The sequence below is a fragment of the Osmerus eperlanus genome, chromosome 9, assembly GCF_963692335.1.
Source record: "Osmerus eperlanus chromosome 9, fOsmEpe2.1, whole genome shotgun sequence".
Lineage (NCBI taxonomy): Eukaryota > Metazoa > Chordata > Actinopteri > Osmeriformes > Osmeridae > Osmerus > Osmerus eperlanus.
This window is the reverse complement of record NC_085026.1, coordinates 14,387,312-14,393,311: the sequence shown is the minus strand read 5'-3', so window position 1 is coordinate 14,393,311 and position 6,000 is coordinate 14,387,312. Positions and strand designations below refer to the sequence as shown.

Genomic DNA, 6,000 nt, shown 5'->3' with positions numbered 1-6,000 from the left:
AGGAGAGAGGAGAAGGGAGGAGAGAGGAGGGGAGAAGAGAGGAGAAGGGAGGAGAGAGGAGAAGGGAGGAGAGTAGGCAGGGGTGCAGGCAGTAGAAGAAAGCCAGGTTCAGGGACCTGCCACTGGGTTTTTGAAGTCTGGGTACAGCTGGATGGTAGGAAGGTACATTCTCTCTCTCTTTCTTTTGCTCTCTGTCTCTCTCCCTCTCTCTCTATCTCTCTGTCTCTTTCCCTCTCTCTCTCTCTCTCTCTCTCTCTCCCTCTATCTATCTCTCTCTCTTTCTACCTCTCTTTTTCTCTTTTTCTCTTTTTCTCTTTCCCCCCCCTCTCTCTCTCTCTCCCTCCCTCCGGAAAAGACCAAAACCTATGTGTGTGTTTGTGTGTGTGCATGTATGTGTGTGTGTGAATGAGTGTGTGAATGTGTGTGTGTGTGAGTGAGCTGTGGGACAGCACAGGGGATGGTGAGGCTCACTGACGTTAACTTGCCTCAGGGTTCAATTAAAAATAAAGCTGAGGTTGCTACAGGGATGTAGGCGACAACTGCTGCATCAGCTGCAGTGGACAACAAGCTGCTGCTACCAACCCATACAGGCAAAGGTTAACCTCCGGATTTCTCCTCGCCAAAACAAAAGGACAACAGACTCAAACCAAACTAACCTGAGAGGTTGCGTATTTTATGTTGCCGCAACAGCATTAATATAAAGTAAATACAGTGTGGCCACACAATGACGTTTCACGTTCATAAAAGCCCGAACCGTGCTGTAGTTAACGTAGTTTGCATCCAGTATTACTGTATTCATTAACCGTAACAATGTTTGTTTAGGTAGAGTGACCTCTGCCTTGCAGAGGACGAATGAGACTGTCCAAGCCTTTGCCTGTGTCGTGACACACACACTCCTACACACACGAGCATGCACACACACACACACACTCCTACACACACGAGCATGCACACACACACACACACTCCTACACACACGAGCATGCACACACACATACTCCTACACACATTTACATTTACATTTTAGTCATTTAGCAGACGCTCTTATCCAGAGCGACTTGCTGCAGTGACATCATTTTTTCTGAGTGGTGATGACACAAATGGATAAAAAGGATTTGGTGGATTGAATAAAAGGCTGAATGAGAGAAAGAAAGAGACACAGAGACAGGATAATAACAACGGAAGGAGAGAGGGAGACAGGAAAGACGGGGGAGAATGAGGTAACGAGACTGAGTGATAGATGGATAGAGAGAGAAAGACAGAGAAGGAAATATATAGAGAGAAGGAGAGATGAGCTTGTCGTCAGTCAGTTGGAGCCCCAGTGAAGAGGCAGTCACTCAGTCCTAATGAAGCGTTCACTGATGCTCCGTGTCCGTTGCCGGAGGCAACTGGCTGGACATCATAACTGTTATTTCGACAGACACGAAGATATAATAGATATTGCCGACCAGATGTCCTTACAAAGATAAAGTATATTTAGAGGGCAGATTTTAATTTATGTACCCTTTGAAAAGGCTGTATTGGTTTTGTACTTATTTGTACTGGTCTAATCCTATTCTATTCATTACAGAAGTGGGAGTCCATTGTAAAACAGTTTCCTTGTTTGAACAGCCGGCTGGGGGGGGGGGGGCAGATTGACGAGGCCTTCCTGACTCAGACGTAAGAAACAGACAGTCCTGTTTGCCTCACTGCATTCTTCCAACTGTAAGTTTAGCTGGAAGACATAAACAAGAAACTTGGACAGGTTGCTAAAGCGAGCCATGCTAACTCAACAATTAGCTCGAACCCAGCTGGCCCTAACAAGCACAGACATACAGTAACTAAACCAACTATTTCCGCTTGCTTTTCTAATTTGATAGCAATGCTAATCTTATCTAATCTGGTTTTCCTGCTAGCCCCAATAACTGTTAACCCTCGTAAACTGGCTAGCCAGTCGACAGACTGAGGAAAAACCCATGAGACAGCCAACACAAACAGACAGGCATTAACCTACTGTGGTAGCCTCAGTCCTCTGGTTAGTTCTCCTCCCACACAATAAAATACTGCCTTTAGCACAACCAAATATCAAAGGGTTGTCAAGTATCTGACTCATCCATTATCGGGTAAACGCGAGACCAGTTATATTGTGGGGGCAAAGTCATATTGCGGGGGAAAAGTTCTCTTTATTATCTTTCAGGGAAATGTGTACTATCATTGGTAAATGTAGATATTATTCTCGTCGCCAATTAAAGCAGAACTGGGAAAAGGGTGATGTGTGTTCTCTTTGAGATCAGTGAGCCAGCACACTCCAAGTGGTTCAGATGTTAGACCCAGCTAGACTCTGGTCTAACAGAGACTAACTAACCAGAAAAGATAGTGAAGGGGTATTCAATATATATCATACACACACACTAACATACTCACATCATATTTGACGACTGTGATGTTGCTGTGCGCAGCCAAAGTTAGTTCAATAGTAGTGGCTGAGTACCAGACTGATATGAATATCTGATCCGTCTAAAATAACACACATACCGAGAAACCTCTCTGTATGGAAGTGGTAGAGGAGTTGTTTTGCATACAGCTCCAGGGTATGAGATCAAGGCCAGAATAATAGAGCAAGTGGGAGCTTGTCCAACTTACAGTACAGACATATTCTATCACTACAATATACATATATACTTATATTATACACATAGATTAAGTAGAGCAATCTACAATACATCTTTCTTGTTTAATTGTATTGTATGTCTTACAGTTTTTCTCAATTGCTAAGACACATTTCTTGAATGTGTACTGTGTTTTCTCCAAACTCTAAACACACATCTTCATACTTACACTGTTTTGGCCCAACCCTTGGCTTTTGACCCAAAATCAAACACAGTAGTCAAAACCATATTATCTGTCGTATAAACCTAACTTTGCATTCAAAATACACACAAAGCCCTCAAATAAATTCAACCTTCTGAATACCTTTTAGACACTGCTAGGAGGAATTGAAAACACTATTATAAAAAGCTTTTCAAGAACCATTGACTATAACGTGTCCCTGAATTTTAGATATGTTCCACCTCATGAGTTTGACATGATGTCATAAAACTCACAATTACTGCAATTGTCCTTCTTACAGGCTGTGTATTTTCTATTTACATTATACAGCAATTGCATTTTGAGCTATTGTTACTGTAGTGGTCACAGTATACAAATAGTAGTACTGTTAGTCAACAACACAAATGTATTGCTGTAAATTGTAATTTGGGGAACAAAGGCTAAGAACACAAGGAAATAAACAAATAATTTGTACCTGGGTAACAGAGCTTGAGTACAGTACTGTTCATTGTGGGTCAGCATCCTATCTCTGACCAGGGTCAGGCCAGAGATTTTCCTCAACATCACAGGCAATGTTTTCTCTAGCCAAACAGCAGGGAAAATGCCCCTGAATGCCTGAGCCATCCATGACAAGACTCAAGAGCAATGTCCCCACAAACTTCTTCCATGGCTTGGAGAAGGTTGTTCTGTCATAGGGATTTCTGTCATAGTGTGGCATGGATCTCATTTGAGATTGTTGTTCTTCTTCCTCTTCCTCTGCCTCTTCCTCTCCCTTGTCCACCTCCTCTCATTTGGACAATTATTCCTTTTCTTCTGATATTTGCATCCATGATTTCAAAGTACAGATGAGCTTACCTTTGTATTCATTCCAAACCCCTGATTGCTTGTTGAGTATATTTGCTTGTTAGTTAGCTTACACATGGATAATTGGTTGTTAAGGGTGTTTGAATTGCGCTGTTTTGAGTTTACTTATCAAATGGCAGTGTTTTCTGAATGACATAATGATGATAATTGTGTCTTAAAGTAAGAGGTGTGTTAAGACTTTTGCAAAGAAGTGTGAATGAACCTGAGAAATGTGTCAAAAATGGTAAATTGTGTTTAAAGATTGGGGTACATGGTCTTTATGCTGGGATTTGGCAAAATGGTTTTGTGGGGATGGCTTACACATACCATTTTTGTGTGTTAGCAATCAAGAAAAACTGTATTTATACACAGTCTTTTATCTATTTCATTTACATTTTATATCTATTGTAGATATGTAGATTGTATATATGGTCTAATGGTGTGTTGTGTTTGTGCATCTTTTACAACACAGCAGGGGTAACTGGACATGCTGCTATCGACCCTCATCTGTACACTCATATTATGTGGTCTGACCGCTATAACACACAGACAGGTTATAGGTTACCTGGGTGAGTGGAGATTGGAAGAGAGAGTAAGATATTGAATGGTTGCACACTAGAGAGAGTGCAGCCGCCATTGTGTGTGTGAGTCCAGTATGGATCTGATCAAACACAATGGCTATTGATTAGTTATTGATGTTTGACAGTCAAACAATGTCTAGGAGGTGTGGCTCGTCATCTAATCAATCGCCTGTGGCCAGTTGTACTGCAGAGTGACCTGTGTGTAGTATTTGATCTGTATATTCACTGCATCAATTCAGTTGAAACCGATTCTTGTTTTTACGGCAGCGGAATGGTTCCACACCACCCTGTATTGTAAGGGCTAAAGCTTATTGATTTTGCCCAGGTGAAAGATGTGCTATTACCTTGGCTTGGTCTGCACTTCATGTTCTTGTGGCAGAGACGGAGAGAGAAGGGAATGTGTGTGGGTGCGTGTGTGTGACAGTCAGAGTGTCAGAAAGTGTGTTAGTGTGTGATAAAGAGAGTGAGTGATAGAGAGAGAAAGAGAGAGACAGAGAGAGAGATGGAGAGAGAGTGAGAGAGAGATGCAGAAACACCAATAAGCAGTGAGAACAGTGAGTTCAGTCTGCGTGTCTGCTGTTGGGACTGTCTTGGTTATTTTCAGGTTCTTGCGGGCAACATTTACACCTTTGAATAGCACAGAATGACCTCACTCTCCATCTTCTTTGGAACTCATTAAAAACAGAGTTTGAGTCTTTGGAATCAGTACTTATTTCATGTGTCTTCATTGAATTAATATTAATATCAATGCAGTGAACTGTCAAATGAATTACAGTGTTATTACTCAGGCAGAGAGAATTATATTAATTAATAGGAAAGTTATTTTTTATTACTTAAGGGATGAAAGTCATCCTCCTTCTCCTGTACGAGCCTACATCACTGGTGACAACAAGGATGTTGTATTGATTGACCTTCTGACATGAGGGGAGCAATGTTCTGAGAGAGGCCCCAACCCCTTTGACTCTGAGAGCTGGTGGGTTGGTAACAGGCCTGGTTCAAGCTCCTTGTTCCTGTTCATATTGACAGATGGCAGAGTGCCAACCTGGTAGACAGGGATCCTCAGTCAAAACTCCCACACTCTTTTTTTCCACCTCTCTCTCTCTCTCTCTCTCTCTCTCTCTCTCTCTCTCTCTCTCTCTCTCTCTCTCTCTCTCTCTTTCTCTCTCTCCTTTTTCTCTCTCTGCTGCTCCTTCCTTTCATCTTCTCTACCCTCCTCTCTTTTTCTCATTCACAGAGAAGAAAAGAACATCCACGCCTTTCACCACAAAACTCAGGCTAACGTGTACATGCTACATCTGATCTGGACTGGATATAAATACAGCAGAGGCTGGCCCGGGCTTCCTGCTACCGTATTCCCTGGTGTTTTGTTTTCCCAACAATCACAGAGGGACAGCTGAGCCCAGTCTGAACCCACACCCAGAAACGGACCAGACAATAGAGCCTCTGCACATACGCAGCTATAACACTCAGGTCCATGCAGAAGCTTCACCTGACAAACAGAAGAGAATGGCAGCTCTGTGCGCATACGCTGCGTCTCTAATTACTGAGGTAAAATAATGTTTAGTCATTCAATTTTTTTCCAGCCGTTATGACACGTTTCCTGTGATACAATGCAACACGACAATCCATTATTATACGGTTAGTTGTTACAGGTATACTGCGTATACACTTAAACCGGTAGCTGTAGAGACATGTTGAGATGACACTGTGTTAACAGGTCCACTATGCATGGTACACTGGGTGTGGAAGGAGCACAAATGAAGAATCA

The 6,000-nt window shown here is 42.3% G+C and overlaps 1 protein-coding gene across 1 annotated transcript in view; it reads left to right on the top strand.

Moving 5' to 3' along the window:
* Positions 1 to 6,000, top strand: part of nubpl (nucleotide binding protein-like) — a 143,542-nt gene that overhangs the window by 6,213 nt on the left and 131,329 nt on the right. The window lies entirely within an intron of this gene.